Source organism: Miniopterus schreibersii, assembly GCF_964146895.1.
Source record: "Miniopterus schreibersii genome assembly, chromosome: 21".
In the NCBI taxonomy this organism is placed as follows: Eukaryota; Metazoa; Chordata; class Mammalia; order Chiroptera; family Miniopteridae; genus Miniopterus; species Miniopterus schreibersii.
In genome coordinates this window covers 2,914,917-2,932,578 of record NC_138123.1, presented here as the reverse complement: position 1 = coordinate 2,932,578, position 17,662 = coordinate 2,914,917, and the positions used below count along the sequence as shown (strand labels likewise).

Here is a 17,662-nt window from a genome sequence, read left to right as displayed (position 1 = left end):
TGCACCGGCTTGGATCTCACCTGCGTCAAGGCAGCAATGAAAATGGGAACTACCTGCATTCAGCTTAGAGTAGCCTCACCGTCAGAGCACGACTGGTATGGATTCTAAACACCTGAACGTTCGCAGCAGAATTTTGGAATTTTCAGCTCCTTGAGTATTGTTGATTAATGTCTCCCCAGCTCTTCAGAATTGATATGCCGAGCAGGCATGGATTCAACATGAGCTGGGAGTGGGTTCTTAAGCGATTGGTATCACACACCCTTTGCCACCTTATAATCGTGTTTCCTGTCACCCTCTACCTGACTGGCTCCACTCTAATCAGGGTGATCTCTTTGTGATGTACGTCAACCAAGACCTTCACCCCTCGCCGCCACCCTCCACCCTTGAAGTGCAGGGTCACTGCAGTAACAACTCCACTGTGAAAGGAGGGAGCGCGCAGAGCGAAGCTACTGGTCTCCTATGCAGGCTCCTGGACAGATAGGACGAAGCCCCCCTTTCTTAATGTGGGAGCAACGTCTTTCAAGGAGCCTGGCTCTCCTCTATGCCCGGGTCTCTCTTGCGCGCTATGCCCACAGCCCAAACAGTGGGGCTTCTGCCTTGCGCTGTGTGGCAGAGTGTTACCCGTCTAGGTTCTGAGACTTAGGTTTGCCCAAGGATTTGAACAATCCCAGTCTTTGAAGCTATCGCTTTTTGGGGGGCAAAACAATTTCCTCAAAAGCTCAGGAGGCTGCTGATTGAGTTGCTTCGGTTCAGTTTCAAGTGAAAGAAATTACCGTGCAAACATCTGCCTGGACTAGCGCGGACGCCTGGGTGACTCTCTCTTATTTACTGCCAGCTACACTCATTTTAAAGGCAGCTACCTCTAGGCCATTTGAAATAATAGGCGGAGGGAGCAGACAATATACATAATCTGATCTCCGCAGCTGGGCTGGCTGCCGCTTTATGTCCCAGCACGTGGACCTGTAGGCTCCATAATCTCATCAGCCGCTGTTCAGTGGACAAAAGCAGTTGGTTTTTACATCCCTGCAAGACTCCCCGTTAGTGGACTGTCAGTCAATTCCGATTGCAGCTGCAGTCAGAAAAAGCCTCTTCAGCAGGGTGACAGGCCCTCCCGTCTGCTCTGGTTTGTTCATCTGGCTTGTTACTAAAGCAGGAAAAAGTTCAGAAATACCAATATGTGGACTTTCTTTTTTTTTTTTTTTTTTTTGCAGGCTCTGTGGACATCTTGTCTACCTGCCCCGTGATTTCACTGAAAGTGATTTGTCAAGAGAGGGTAACACCGGCCGACGTCTTTAGTTCAGCTCCGAGTCCAGTTCTGCATCTACATCGAGGGACAGCGCTGTGAGGTGCTCAGGGTCTGAACAGGCCAGGCTTTCTGCCAAAATGTGCCCAACAGAGGTGGCCGGTCCCCGGTACGTTCCATGAGGCGGTCCATGGACCCTGGCTCCTCCTACCTGAGACCCCATCGTCCGTCTCATAAGCCTTTCTCCCAGCCCGGCTGAAGGCTGAAGGAAAGAGGCACATCCAGAGCCTCTGTTTCGGGGCGTCCACCCCAACTCGGGCAGGTTCCTTCCACTCACGTCTCTTTGTTAAGCTGACTCCGTCTCATCTCACAATGTTATAGAAGATGCTAGAATGGCCGGGGTCTCCGGATGGATAGTCATGAGGTGGTTTCCATTACAGACACTTGAAAGGGGAGAACAGATACTGGGGCGACACGGGGCTGCACCGGGCAGTTTCTGCCACAGAAGATGAGCACTATGACCTTCAGTTTCCTCTTCTGTAAATAAATGTCCACACATTCTATCCACTTTTCTGAGAAGTTCATGCTTTTTCCCTTAATAATTTGTACGAGTTCTTTAGAGATGATAGACAGATGATAGATAGATAGATAGATAGATAGATAGATAGATAGATAGACAGATAGATAGATAGATAGATGATAGATAGGTGATAGATATAGATAGACAGACAGACAGAGACAGATAGACAGATAGATAGATAGGTAGGTAGGTAGATAGATATAGATAGATGATAGGTAGGTAGGTAGGTAGATAGATAGATGATAGATTAATGAGCGGAAACTGGGGGACAGGTATACAGCAATTCTATTATCTTCTCAATTGTTCTAGGAATCGGAAACTTTTCTACAATATAAATCCGTAAAAAAAAAATTCAGTGATCTTAAAATGGCCCACAAATTCCCCCACGACCCGGTGCTCTCTCTCTATGGACATCGTTACCACCTGCCCTTTCTCTGTCTGTCCCCGCCACATGGGCTTCCACACGGCTCCTCGAGGACACTATCCCTGGCCCCACCTTAGAAAGCACCTGCTGTGACTTCTCCCTGGAGCATCCTTGCTACAGAGGTCTCCTCTCATATCCTTAATTCGGGTCTCTGCCCAACTGCCCTGCTGTTACACATAAAACAAGAGCCTCTCCCCAGCCCCCATCCAGGAATCCCTATCACTCGTGCTCAGCTTTACCAGCCCTCATTGACTTTACCAGTGTTTGGCACGTATATACTGACGCGTTTAATTATTTAAGGGCTGTCTCCCACTAACACGCAAGCAGCATGTGCGGGGCATCTGACCGCCCTGTTCACTGCTGTCCACACAGAGCGTTAGCAGATTAACGCACGACCAGAGCTCGCAATGGGCCGATGAATACGCAGGATCTCTACAAATATGTTAGTGTATGGAATATACGTGTAGAAAGAGTGTCTTCCAGCAAACATTTTAATATTAACTTTCTCCTTGCTCGCCCTTAATTTCGGTGAATTTTGCAGAGTCGGAGTTTATATTTTATATCCGTTCAACACTTTATAATACTCCATTATGACAGCTGCACCAGGCATAATGCTGTTTGCTGCACAGTGTGAATCACAATCTGGAAAATATAATGTTTAAACCTCTGAATGAACTGGAATATATAATTCAGTAGGGCCGTAAAAAAAATGTGCATGAACTGGCATTAAAAATGACAATAAAATATGATTACCAAGCAGACTTTTGGAATCCTTCTTACAGACTTCTTGAGTGCGTAGCAGCAAATAAAATGCTTTGCTAATACTAGTTCATGAACTTTACTATGGAAAAACTGACAATCGGGTGGCACAGTGGTGTCACAGTCTGGACGTAAGGCCCGAAACCTGGCGGATGTGAGAAACAAGAAATAAAACACTAAATATGCTTCCTGCTGGGTACTCAAATCTGTTTTATACACAAAATGAACGCATAAAACTCCATTTTAATTTTCTTCCAACTGCATAAGTTGGAGGAATGCTGGGCTGTCGATTGAACGTTGTGAGATTAGTCACAGCAGAGACCAACGGGTAAAACAAGCCATGTGGAAACGCCCGTCGCTGGGAGATGTCTTTGAACAAGGAAAGGGACCGCGCAGGCCGCTGAGGGGTCCTCGCCACACCGGCGACAACCGAGGGCGCGGACAGGCCCCGATGCCCTCCTCGGTCCCACCACAGGACCCCACTGTCTTGTTTATAATGATGGATTTCCGAATCAACCTCTTTTCCCTTTCTTCCTTCGCTCTTTCATTTTTCTGGATCTCAACGAGAAAGACTTAAGTTGGTCTTACTACTCAGTGCAAGGAACAGCATTCTTTTTCCCCAGCTTTAAAGACTACGGTTGACAAATTAAAACGGTATGTATTTGAAGTGTACAATGTGATGTTTTGATATAAGTACACCTTGTGCAGTTGTACCATGGTCAAGCTAATTAACATACTGAATTATTACTGATCTCTCACGTGCATGACGATTCGATCTCTCTATATCCCTACAAGTGCCTAGGGCCATTCAGCTTTTCCAGTCCAACAAGGGTAAAATAATATCTCCTGTTTCTATATTTTGCTTGAATATTGATGATTTTGAGTGTCTCATTATATAGAAGTTAGTGTTTTGAGTTTCTTCTCTACATTTTATGTTCTTATTTTTTGTTTTGTTTCTACATTTTTATTTATTTTATTTTTTCACCAGTAAGAAGAGCTTTATTTTATTTTATTTTTTATTGAATTTATTGCGGTGACTTTGGTTAGTAAAACTATATAGGTTTCAGGTGTACAACTCTATAATACATCATCTGTATATTGAGTGTTCACCACCCCAGGTCAAGTCTCCTTCCATCACCATTTATTCCACTTTTACCCTCTTCTACCTCCCTGCACGCCCCTTTCCCTTGGCATTCACCACACTGTGGTCTGTGTCCATGAGTTTTTTCCCCCTAATGGCTTCCCCTTTTTCACCCAGCCCCACAACCTGTTCTTATTTTTGGGTGTATATTTTTTATACTCAATTTTTGACAATGGACATAACTTAATTATTAGGTTCATCATGAAAAAAAAAAAACCCTACAGAATAAACTGTGATACCGTAAATAGAGGGGTTTTACGATTTAATAATATTCTCACCTATTTGGAGAAGTTAAAAAATGCCTTGTAAGATGAAGTGCTTCTATGTTTTCCTCTAGAAAAAGAGATTTTGACCTTTAAATGGCACAGTTTCAGCTGTCAGAATATATGCTGAGACGTCGATGCCCTGTTAACCCGGAATGAAAATAATTGCCATTGCTCAGGAGCACAAAGGGGAGTGAAGGCCGCCCTCCAGCCCCGGGACTTGCCACCGTGAAGAGGCAGAAAGAGGCAGAAAGCCCACGCGGCCTTCAAGTGAGGAAACGACCAGGCTACGGATATTTCACTTTTAAAGAAACGGAAAAGAGCTTTAAAAGTACATTCATAAAGTAGATGAATAGTGGTTATTTTTAAAATGTCTTATAATCAATTATCTAATAGGATAGGTGAAAAGTAAATTTAAGGTAATTAGCTATAATTCGCCCGATCAGGAAATTCCCAGGCAGAATTCTAAAATATCAAACTCCTGTCTTTATCACCCTCGATAGTAAATGTTTGTGGATCTGAAATTCAACTTCAACCTTATAAAACGTGTGCAACTGAGTTAGTTTTATTTAAGTGACAATAACTAATAGAATGAGAAAAACTGAGTTCTGATATGTAAAATTAAGCAACTGAAAATAACGCAATGTTTTATCAAGCATTTTGGGCGGTAAAACAAAAAGGGATTCATGTTTTAAATTTACAATACTGGAAAATAATTTAGGTGTCTCTCTTATTTATAAAAATAAAAGCTTTTAGCCGGGCCGGGTGTCGCTCAGCAGTTGAGCATTGACCTAGGATCCAGGAGATCTCGGTTCGATTCCCTCGGACACAGGCCCGGGTTGCGGGCTCGATCCCCACTCGGGGGCGTGCAGGAGGCAGCCGATCAATGACTCTCATCATTGATGTTTCTCTCTCTCCCCCTCTCCCTTCCTTTCTCTCTGAAATCAATGAAAATATATTTAAAAGTAAATAAATAATTTATAAAAGCTTTTATACCAGCCGGCATCTTCTGGAAAACATATTCAATATCAAACATTTTTCTTTAAGAACTTCTATGTTGATTGTTGTATTCAAATAAACCCCAATCCCACAAACACTTATTCTTGTTATTGCAGTTTTACAGACGAAAATATTAGGCTTATAAAACAATGACAGAGACATTTTACCAGACCCCACTCTGAGTAATTTTGGACCTTGAATTTCTACCTGAGCAATATAATTCCAGAATCTATACATTTAAGTTTCCGTGTGATGCTGATTTTCTCCCCTGAAATTTGGTATATTAAAATTTTTTGTATAATTAAATTAGAGAAAAAATAATAACTGCTATTTAAAAAAAAAAATCCCCAAGTGGAACATGTCATCTGCTACTGTATTCTTTCCCACATAACTAGAAGTAATGATTTATGGATCCCATGACATTTAGCTCATTACCCAATAAGACTGGAAATAATAAGCATTGCTCGGGGCAGGTAATGTTCTTTTTCCTTATGTGATGAGAGCACTAAACATGGTATTTTCAGCATCACTACTCAACTCAGATTCTTCTTGAGCTTGTGTTTCTGAAGAGTTCATTTCTAAATTTTAGAATAACCCAATTGTGGAAAAAGTTTTAGATATTTTATAAATGTCCTCCCAGACATTTCTCTCTCAATACACAGGAACTGATTCTTGGGGCTGCTTCCTTATTTCTCCCTAAATTTCTGTAGCTACTTGATATCCCTGTAATTAATTACTTTTCATATTATTCAACACAAGTCATCTATTCCTTGCAAGATATATCTATACGTTTAGATATAAATATATCAAATGCCATGTTTATAATATTCTAAAATGTTTTGTAGGCAGAAATGTTATAAATTCCATTTAGTAAACAAAACTTATTTTTCTTATGGTATGGATGAATTACTTTTCTTAATTAAGAAGTATGTCTCTGGGATATTGGTCTAAATTAAATCAGTGGCCATTTATATTTTAACAATTCTGAATACAATTAGACCTCAAATAAAGCTCTCAGAGCTGCAACTATGCAATAAATGGTATTCAGTTCTCTCCAAATGTTCAAAAGTGTGCACGTAGCCATAAAATTCCGAATAAGGGATGTAAAAGAGTTTCTGTGTTAAAAACACCTGCTCAGGATAATTAAGGACCTTGGCAAAATATGTAAATATTCATGATTTTTTTTTAATATCAGTACGAATGGTACAGATGTTGCCTCATAATAATTTACTTTGGCCATATTGTGGGTTATGCAGAGAGACGAACCTTGTGTTTAAATCAAATGTGAAAAAAAGCAGGTATTGACGGTTATAGAGCCTTAACCATATGTCACAGGGAAGAAACTTTCCCAGATGTCAAACTCTAAATTACTACCCATCCCTTCGTTTAAAAATTACTTAACGAGGGACTACTAGGTACCCAAGCGCCACTCTAGTCACTGGGACCACAAGGGTGAACAAAAGAGTTGCCACCTCTCATGGAAGTCCCAGTCGGTGAAGTGTCACAGATAATGCAAGAAAATCACGTAACAGAGAAGTGACAATGTCCCTTAGAATAGGAGTCTACCCCACAATAAAGAGCAGTTGCCAAAAAAGTTCTTTCTGTAAAGGTGAGATAAATAAAATCAGAGATTAGGTCACCTGATCTAGGGAAACAGTACTGTTTTGTATTCTGATAATAGATTGCGTACTTTTTCAGTTCAGATGAAATCCATCAGAGGAAATAAACACCTTGGGACGGCCTCCGAGGGAGTGTGTGTGTATACGTACGTGGGCTTTGAGAACGCACAGGTAATTAAAGAAAGAAAGATGCAAGATATTTTTTTAATTAAATATGGCCATGGGATAGAATTAAGAATAAAACACAAAATCTTCTCAGTCTTTTGAGGATTTCCAATAATGTGATTTTTACTTGGTTTATTTCCCAAAAGCAGTGTTTCAAACAAGGGAGCGACTCCTGAATGTTAAGCATGTGAACCTGAAGGCGCGCTCCCCTTGCTTTATTTCCACCCGCCTCACAGACCCGCCGGGCGGCCAGCGGAGGCGGGAAAGAGACGCCCAGGGCAACGCATCCTTGGCTTCTGTCGTTCGTAAGGGCGGCTTTGGTTAGTGACTTTTCAGGACAGCAAACCATTGGCCGTGTCTGAAACGCTGCACTTTGTAGCCTCTCCCACGCCGCTTCCCAAAAACAGCCCTTTAGTGCGGGGTTGGAAGAAGTGCTCACCCCGAGGGTGCGCACGCCCGCTTAGGCCTGGGGGGGCCTGTCTGATGGTTCACGGATCTCGGTCCAGGGAGTTAGGACTGAGCAGGCGGAATAGTAAAGAGAGCAGGTTCCTTTGAAAAGCGAGGTCCCTGTGGAGCAGCATTTGTGAAAATCTGACGCAAATTTATTTATTTATTTATGTTTAATTTATCTTTATTGTTGGAAGAATTACAGATGTCCCCTTTTTCCCCACTGACCCCCTCCATCCCGCACCCAGTCCCCTCCCCAGGCCTTCCCCACACTATTGTCTGTGTCCTTGGGTTATGCACATATGCACATAAATTCTTAGCTTAATCTCGCCCCACCCACCCACTCACCCCCACCTTCCCCCCACACCTTCCCTTGGAGATCTGTCAATCCGATCCATGCTTCCATGTCACTGACTCTATTTTGTTTATCAGTTTATTATGTTCTTTAGATTCCACTTATAAGTGAGGCCATGTGATGTTTGTCTCTCTCTGCCTGGCTTATTTCGCTCAGCATAATACTCTCCAGGTCCCTCCATGCTGTCCCAAAGGGTACAAGAGGTTTCTTTTTCACAGCTGCATAGTATTCCATGGTGTAAATGCCCCACAGCTTCTTTATCCACTCATCTCCTGATGGGCACTTGGGCTGTTTCCAGGTCTTAGCTGCTATAAATTTACATTTCAGCACCTGGTCTATTTCTACTTCCTTCAGAGTCCTGCAGAACAATTGAGCTTTTTAGAGCTCTTTGCTTTAGTTTGAGTTAGTGGCCGAAGTCCCACGGCCGAGCCTCACTGCCAGTGCGTTTTGGAAGGACATTCGCCGAGACCAAAGTCACTTGGTTAAATAACACTCTATGATTCGGTGCTGGGAGAAAGAAGGAAAACTTTGAATTTGGTGCTTCACAGTTCAATACCTTGATAGATTTCAGTTTTTATTTATGGGCTTCATGGGATCACTTGGGAACGTTTTTCTTTCCCGAATAGGAAACATATTGTCATATTATGTGTATATGCATATTATCAATTATGTGATAAAAGAGAAATTGCATATATGGGGCTACTGTGAACTTTGCAAAAGGTTAAACTTTTAGCAATTTCTAAAAACTAGACAGTGTTATTTACTGAACTAGGGTATCGCTTAGCGTTCAAAAATCATGCCACCTCCTTATGGGGAAAAAAAAAGGTATGTGAACACCGTAAAAATGTATTTTTTGTGCAAAATCTTATATGTGGTAATTCGTATGTAGCAATCACCATTTCCCACCAAAACTCAGTGATGTAAGTGTAAATTTCCTCTCAGTATGGTCAAAATTCAGTTCTATTCTTTAAATCTTTTTATGTCTCAGTTTACTTGCCTATAAAACATATGATTTGCATTAGAGAAATTACCCGTTCTAAAACACCAAGTAAATGTACTCAATCTACTCAGTGTACTAAATAGCATAATCCTACAATTTCAGAACATTAGCGTTGGAAAAGCACAAAGAAGGCAACTAGCCCGATTCCCACGAATGCAAGAGTAGCTTCCAACTCTTCAGATATTTATTCAGCTTCTACTTGAGCCTTTTAAATGATGCAAATAACCGAATTGTGAGATATTTTATTACATTTTCTTAATAACGCTGGTTATTTCCAATAACCTTCCTTAAATTGTCTCCCTTTCAACTCACTGCCCTTAGGGCTGGACGGAATCAACGCCGTTGCTCCCAGTCTAATGGAAATCTCTGTCCATGGAAGTAACGGTAGGAAAGGTGGAAATTTATATTTTAAGAGTAGCTGTGTTCTCTGGAGAGAATAGGACATTATTTTATACCAGAGAGAGATAGAGGGAGGGAGGAAGGGGGAGGGGGAGAGGGAATAGAAGTACAAAGAAATGTGTGAGCAATAAAGAAAGAGCTTCTCGGGCCTATTTCTAGTCCCTTCCCAGGGGCTGTTTGGGTGACAGGCTAAGAGCTCAGGTGTAAGAAATCAACGGTCTCTGCCTGTATTACGTTTCCTCACCTCAGCAAGCTCGAAACCCAGTCTCTCTAAGCTTGATACATCTGTGCCTGTAAACTTGTTATTAAAACAAGAGCTACTAATCATCTTAGTAGCTACATTTTACGCTATTTATCATATTTCATACGGTATGTGTCACGTATTATACAGTCTCATCTCATCTATATATTTCTCATTTCTTGGTTTTATCTCTATCTATACATATGCATGATGTATTCATATGTATAAGATAACAGAAATATGCAAATCAAACTATTGATGGAGCTTAATGGAATGGGATTAGGCTGGGAGAGAGAATATTAATACTTCCTTTATCTACGGCGTATTGATTACATTACTGTAAGGGGCAGGTTTTCCTCTTGTAATTTAAAACCCGAGTTCTGAATTAAGCAGCACTCTTCCATCACCGTCGTTTTCAAGTGCCACGGCGCTTTTAAAAACAGAAAATCTCCCTTCCACATGTTCCGCTCCCCCATTAAACATCTGCTTCTCCTCTGTCTGCTCGCAATTCATTCGCCACGAAGAGTTACCCCGCCTCGGGTTTGCCAGGTCACTTGGGTCTTAGAGTCTGTGGTCATTTCTGAAGTGGCCGGGTTGTAACAGGTTATTTAATAAAACGTGAACTAGGACGACGTTTGCACACAGGCACCGGTGGGCGAATGGCCCAGAGCAGCTATAATATTAATACACGCGTGCCTGCTACCGAATTACCAGTATTTACGCGCAAGAAAGCACATTGCACATAGTGCGGTATTTTAACTACGCGCATGTGGTTTTTCCATACACACCACTCACCGCTTTCCCTGGTTTCCACGTCACTTTATTATAAACTCCTTTCTCCGCAGGAATTAAAACGGATGCCTAGAGCGGGAAGGGCGGCGGGCAGGCAGGTTGGGGCGGCTTGCAAATCTCGAGAAAGAAGAGGGCCCGTGTCCACGGTCGCGGCCACCTGAAGCTCAGCCGAATGACAATGAAACCTTGGTTTAGATGACAATTCTGAGGGACACAGTTAGATGCAACTTGCTGAGCCGGCTGATGGAGTAGCCGGCGAGTGGGTAACGCACGCAGGTGGTGATTATTCAATCAACCGGCTCGGGAGGCCTCTCCACCCATTACTTTTGAAACTTGGATAAATACCTTGAACTCATCATATAGTTTCTTTGGAGGTTTTAACCTACTTGCACATATCTTTCCAAAACAATGACTGTATTTGGGCAATATATTCGCTGCAAAATGTCATTTTCCTGATAGAAATCAAGAAGTCCTTGAAACAGTGACAGCTTCCAGGACCGTGAAGAGCACTCGAGAGCTGCCGGACGGCGCCCGTTCGCTGCCGAGCACTTGCCTGAAAAACCTGGAAGCGGGGCGGAGAAGGTGATCCACCCCCAGGACGGGTGATAAACTTGAATTGCAGGTTCTGAAGACGTTTCCAGGCAGCAAAATCCACTTTAATGGGGCACCTCTTCCTAGAAACGCGTCGCCAGTGGGACACGGCTTGTACTCAATGCCAATTTAAAAATCCATTTGCTTTTAAGATACAGTCCTCTTATTGAATTGCTTAGTTGTTTAGGTTTAAAGCACGGGTGTAATTCGGGTCCTTTAAACGAGGCAGAGCACCCCCTCTCGTGAGCATTCTGTGCCAGTAAACAAGCTCCCGGGGAAACGTTTTTCCCATCGGGCTGACTCGGGGTGAAGCAGCATTTTCCATCCTGCCGGGTGGCGGCTGGGAGGCCGCCCTGGGAGCTGCATTTGGAACCGACGGTCCCCGTCGTCCTGATGAAGTGCTGTGCCGGGAAAGTCGCGCTCAGAGCGTTACCCGGCTCCTGAGCGACACTGATTGCGCAGCACGCGCTCAGTTACCACCTGACAAGCTGTCTACTCAACAGAGAAGCGATGATCCCACCGTGCCCGATGCCCCTCCTCGGTGCTGGGCGAGGGGCTGAGTCCCAAGAGCTCTGGCTGCCCCGAGGCGTCTGTCCGAGGTGCTGAGGGCCCCTCACTGCCCTGCCTCGGCTGGCGAGACTCTCCTTGGGGAGTGGGCCCCCCAGCCTCAGGCTCCCGGCCGCAGTGCTCACCGCTCCCCTTCCCACTGTGGAACTGCTCTGGAGCGTGACTCCGCTCGGTCCCGCCGCAGAGCCGCGCTCTTGGTGCATTTTTAGCTACGTGCTCCCGGGTCCAGGGCAGCGGGGCTGAGAACCAGGGAGTTATTCCCTTTGGGCCTGTGCACTTCACCTGCTCTCTGACCGCGGCCGGTTCTTTCCTGTCCCTGCAGTAAGTCTTCCCTAGACACCTGCCTCCTAACTTACAGTATGAGACTCAAGCCCCAAAGACTGCTGTCTGACCATGTCACCCCCTCGGTAAATAGGACCTTTCTTTAGTTATTTCAGAGGGAAGAAGGGAGAGGGAGAGGGAAACTTCAATGATGAGTCACTGACCGGCTGCCTCCTGCACGCCCCCGCCCGGGATCGAGCCCTGACCTCCTGGTTCATAGGTCAACGCTCAACCACTGAGCCACGCTGGCCAGGCTAAGGGGCTTTTTTTTTATCTTATTTTTTTAGTTAGGGTTAACAAGTCAGTGTGTCCTTCAATGGCCGATAAAAACCGAAGGATAGTTCACACACACTCCTCACCAGGACAACGTTCGGGGGCCACGAGTCACCACGGCGATGAAAACAACGGATTGGTGGGGAATGTGAAAAAAGATAAAAACCTAATCAGCCACACAGGGTGCAAACACCAGGCGTTAAAATAGGCCCTTGTTGGTAAAAGAGGAAAATTCACCCTGAGAAGTCACATGTATCACAGCTGCGTTTCTCTCTCACTTCGATTCATCTCATATCACACCGGTGACCAGAGGACCTGGGGTTTACGTCGGGCTCCGCACACTGTCCTCAGGCCCAGCCGTGCAGTGAGTGGCGGCAAGTTTATCGGGGACAGGAAGGCCCAACCTGGGGACACTCTGTTACGAGACACCTGCACCACGCGGGGGTTGGTAAAGCATTACTTGAATGTGGGCTCCGACAACTTAAAAATATACATTATAAACTCTAGGTCAACCACGACACATTTTAAGTATGATTGGTAAGCTAAGAAAAGAAAAAAAAACACCCTAAAATCATATAATATACTCAACTAAAACCCATAAAAGCAAAAAGAGGGAGAAAATAAGAAGAACAAAACTAACGGTAAAAAGTTCCAAACATGGTAATTATTCATCTAATTACATTGATAATCACTTTAAATTTGAGAAGTATATGAATTAAAAAATAGGTTTCCATTGCGGATTATAAAAAGAGAGGCCCAACTCCACGTTGTCTAAAGTAAATCAGCTTTAAATGTGAATATTCACATAGTTTAAAGAGATGAAGAAAGATATACCATCCTAACACTAAGGACAAAAAACCCGAAATAGGGGTATAATTTCAGGAAAAAAGAGAGACACCACATAATGATAAAAGGGACAACTGTCCAACAAGACGTAACAACCATAAAAATATATGCAAATAACAAGAGAACATCAAAATACATGAAGCAAAAGCTATAGCAGCCCCCCTTATCACGGGGGGGCACGTTCCGAGACCCCCAGTAGTTGCCTGAGACTATGGATCGTGCCAAACCCTATACATACCCACACTCTACAGCTTTGCTCGTTAGATTTTGCAAATTTATATATCTTCTCTGAGTATCGATACAGGAAATTTTTCTTCCGATTTAACTTGCACGTTGGTATTAATTGTTTAACTTCTGAGAATTCTCTGTTTCGTCCCTTAGACCCTTTTTGCACCTAATATATGATCTGCGGCGACTGCATCAGAAGTGGTTTTTTAATTAGTTACTTTCCCAGAAGTCTGGGCCTGATGAATAAACCGCGGCATGTTCTGTAGGAACCCTGAAAGCGAGCGCTGAGAAGATATTAAATTCAGGTACCTGTGTTATGACAAGGGACTTAGCTTCCTTTGAAACTGTCTCGAGCGTCACCGAGACCGAAAAAGGTGTCACGGTGGGAGTGGACATGCAAGTGACAGGTCTAACAATCAGCAATACCCTTCTCGCCCCCCGCCCCTCATGGTTGGCTGTGAAATTTCACTTATTAAAACGCGTGTTCTTCAAAGTTGGACGGGAGTAGCAGATTTTCCCGGAGTTTTGACTGCTTTACGGATGAGCTATGCCAAAAATTCTACAGCTGGAAAATGTCACCGGCCTTTCTCTTGAAATAGCAGAGAGATTTTTAACATTTCGGGGAGGCTGGGTCAAGTCTGCAACGGTTAAATAAATTACTTTTCAAATGCCACAGTCACAAGGCTCTGGACCACCGTGTGGATGAGCGTCTCCCATACGCGGAGTCCGTTTTTTGTACTCCTGTCTATTCTTAAAATGTGAGCTACATGGATTAGAAGAGAAACTAAAAAATAATAAAATTAAATTAAAATAAAATAAAATAAAATAAAATAATAAAATAAAATAAAATAATAAAATAAAATAATAAAATAAAATAAAATAAAATAATAAAATAAAATTCACAGTGTATCGATAATCCTGGAGTAGCATTTTTAGGACCTGGTCTCTTGAGTGGCCCTTAACCAGCATGAGAAAGTGTTAAAGGAGAGGATGGAAAATATGAATATAACTGCACTGAGAGTACATCCATGTAGCAATGTATCTTAACAAGCTTTTCTTAGTTTATACATGCACACATATCTGTAATGGTAGATTCAGAACTGGAATAGAGTATAAAATAGAGTTCTTACTATGAGTCGTAGGTGAAAATATCAGAAGGCCATTGCTCTGTGTCATCTGTTGGCACTCAGACCTTTGCCCATTAGGCCTGAAAGGAATCAGGAAGGACATCATGCATCAGACGAGATATATGAACACAACAGACACAACCCCCAATGTCATCATCAATTTTGTATTTTCTGAGAACCCCTTTTGTTTAATATAGTAAGAGAAATAAATATAGTTTTACGAAAGGTAATACCCAGACGCACACTGGGGTCTGATAAACATCTGAATCAGTATCACGAGATATTACAGATGAAGTTTTCTTTCTTTTTTGAATGTATTTTCATTGATTTTTAGAGAAAGTGGAAGGGAGAGGGACAGAGCGAGAGAAGCACGGATGTGAGCGGAACACTGATGGGCTGCCGCCTGCAGGCCCCCACTGGGGGGATCGAGCCCCAAACCAGGGCATGTGCCCTGACCTGGAAAATGGACCCATCTTCTAGCTTTGTGACTCCTGTCACTAACAAACGCTTCTGAGAATGAAATACATTTCTAGAATAAAGTTTTCATTAATACAGATATTAAAATGTGAATGAATATAGATATAATTACTCTCTGGACCAGATGTTCCCTTTCCATTTTTGCATTTATAAGCACGGACACATTTTCTATTATTCCTTATAAAATATACTTTTAATACTGAACTAAGCCCTACATTTTATATGCAAATCAGTAAGATTTTCTAATACCATACACACTGAATCCTTTCCCTAATCCTTAAAAGAACTTCGATTTCTCAGCCTTGCTCATTAAAATCCATGAATGTACAATTTTTTCCAGCTTCCACCATTAAAACATTTGATTCTGAACATAATCTGGACGTTAAGGTCTGAAAAATGGATACATGATTATTCCAAGGTGTATGGTGTTAAAATAACCACCTGATAATATAAATACAGAGGGTACAGAATGTGCATTGAAAGGTAAAATAGAAGTGTCATCTTGGTCACAAAACAGACACCTTTACAATATAAACTGCATTTTTACCACGTGGAAGTAGAAGGGGCACACTGTGTAAAATTTTCATAGCTTCCAATTATCAATATAAGAAGATTATATGGTTCAGTTCCTTTCTTTCTTTTTCATAAGCTTGATTTTTACCTTCCTTCACAGAATCCCCGCAGAACAGCAGGGACACACTACAAAGACAAACGTTAACTGGCTTTTGAATTTTCTCTTTTGAGCGTGATTTCATAAAATAATGGCGATGACTGTCCCTGCCAAACACTGTAGGAAAGTTCCAGAATTCGTTGCACTAGAAGACTTGAATAAAACTTACATCAACATGCCATTCATTGTTCTGTTATTAAAAGTAGATTTGGAAGAAAGTACAAAGCTATTCACAATTCGGCAAAATAATGAATTCTTTCAATAAATAAAGCTTTGAAAAAATACCTAAGTCACCTACGTTTCTCAGTGAAGTTTTTTAAAATAAATAAATAAATTGATAGCCCATGTGAGGAAAATATGTATTGACTATTACTGGAATTATTTAAATAATAGTGTATTTTTTTTTATTTTATTTTTTTTAGAAACAGAGCCAGGAAACCAAATGGAAGCAAGGATTCCAGCTGAGTGAGCCACAAGGTCACCGCACCTCGGCCGCGGAGCCCTCCTCACTCACGTCCCCGAGCCTGCTTTTCTCCTGGTCAACCGCTCAAGACTTTAGTAAACTCCTCCAAACGCTGGTGTTTGTTTCCCCAAAATAAGCGGTCGCCTTGTGGAAGAAAAGCACCCACTGCAGGTACTGAGTAGGACAGAGCCTTGGAGAAAATGGCCCTTATTAAATTATGAGTAAATAACTGGCACCATTCGCTGGTTGAAGAAATAGGATCCCTTTAAATGTCTTATTTCTGGGTCTTCACTGTTGCTATAAAAGGTGAGGAACCACCCCTTTCAAACGATATTTCAAACAATAGTAAAGGGGGTCACGCCGTTCGGTGACGTTGGACACGTGCTTCTGCTGCTGATTCTAGCTGCGTCGCTGTGCTGAAGAGCCCTGGGCACAGCTCAAGGCCTTCCTTCAGGATCTAAAGCTGATGACCTAGGAGATTAAGTGTCTCCCGTCTCGAGATGGGATGATTGCTACAGTGCCCATCAAAACATTTTCTCTCCGGAAGACTTAGTGAATCGGGCCCTGTGCCTTCCCCTGGCGGCCGTCAGCCAAATTCCTAGGCCCTGCTCTGCCTCTCACCCCTTTACTGCGACACCTGTCGCCCTGGCGTCGCTGACTGCCCGCCTCACACCTGGTGGGGGGGGCATGTTCGATTTTTAACAAATTGCTCTTTATGACTTGTCCTCGGGTACTTAGAGAATTGCTGAGTATCACAATCCCCTTCAGATTTTGTGTCCATTTATATTTACTGGACACCAAAAAGATTTCTAAAAATATGTTAGTTAAATAGCAACTGTCTATTTTCAGCTTGTAGGATTACTCTTACCCAGGCTATTTTCTACTCTGTTAGAGTCGTGTCCATCTCTCGGACGTGCTAATAAAGGAAAAGAGGAGGAAGGAGAATGATTCGTTACAGCAAAACTGAGTTACCAAAAAAGACGGCAGTGGTCCCTGCCCTGCGGTAACGCTGCTGGTGATTCACCCGACACGGGGAGAACCCGTCACGTCAGAGAGTTTTTCATAAGAGAATATTGTGCGAAGACAAACCCCGTTGGACAGGCCAGCATGTGAGGTACAGTAAGGTACTCATCACCTCCTATTTTTTGTGTCTGTTCCCCAAACATAAATATTCTTCATCAAAATCAACGTGAAAAATCTGCATGTATTTATAAAGCTATGTTAATCATACCTCAGTTTTAGGAAAATAAAATAAAACAAGTAAGCAGATTAACCAGGGTGAGAAATATTTTCACTAAATTCTTCAAATATGAGAATAACAGTTTATTTTTATTTTTTTTAATATGTTTTTATATTGATTTCAGAGAGAGGAAGGGAGAGGGACAGAGAGAAACATCAATGATGAGAGTCATTGATTGGCCGCCTCCTGCCCTCCCCTGACTGGGGATCGAGCCTGTAACCCGGGCCTGTGCCCTCACCGGGAATCAAACAGCGACCTCCTGGATCCTAGGTCGACGCTCAACCGCTGAGCCACACCAGCCAGGCAGGAATAGCACATTTTTATAAGAATCCATTACAAGGTGAAGTGGCTGTTTATGACTGAGCATGTTTTCGTGGTTCGCTCTGGACGACTTGTGTCATGAGCTGCGTAATTTATTGAAAAGGGCTTTGG

The 17,662-nt window shown here is 42.8% G+C and overlaps 1 protein-coding gene across 1 annotated transcript in view; it reads right to left on the bottom strand.

The window, feature by feature from the left end:
* BRINP3 (BMP/retinoic acid inducible neural specific 3) overlaps positions 1-17,662 on the bottom strand; it is a 341,361-nt gene that overhangs the window by 190,215 nt on the left and 133,484 nt on the right. Inside the window, exon 4 of the mRNA XM_081123748.1 lies at positions 14,384-14,460. The gene's annotated coding sequence lies outside the window, so the exon portion shown is untranslated. The remainder of the gene's footprint in view (positions 1-14,383; positions 14,461-17,662) is intronic.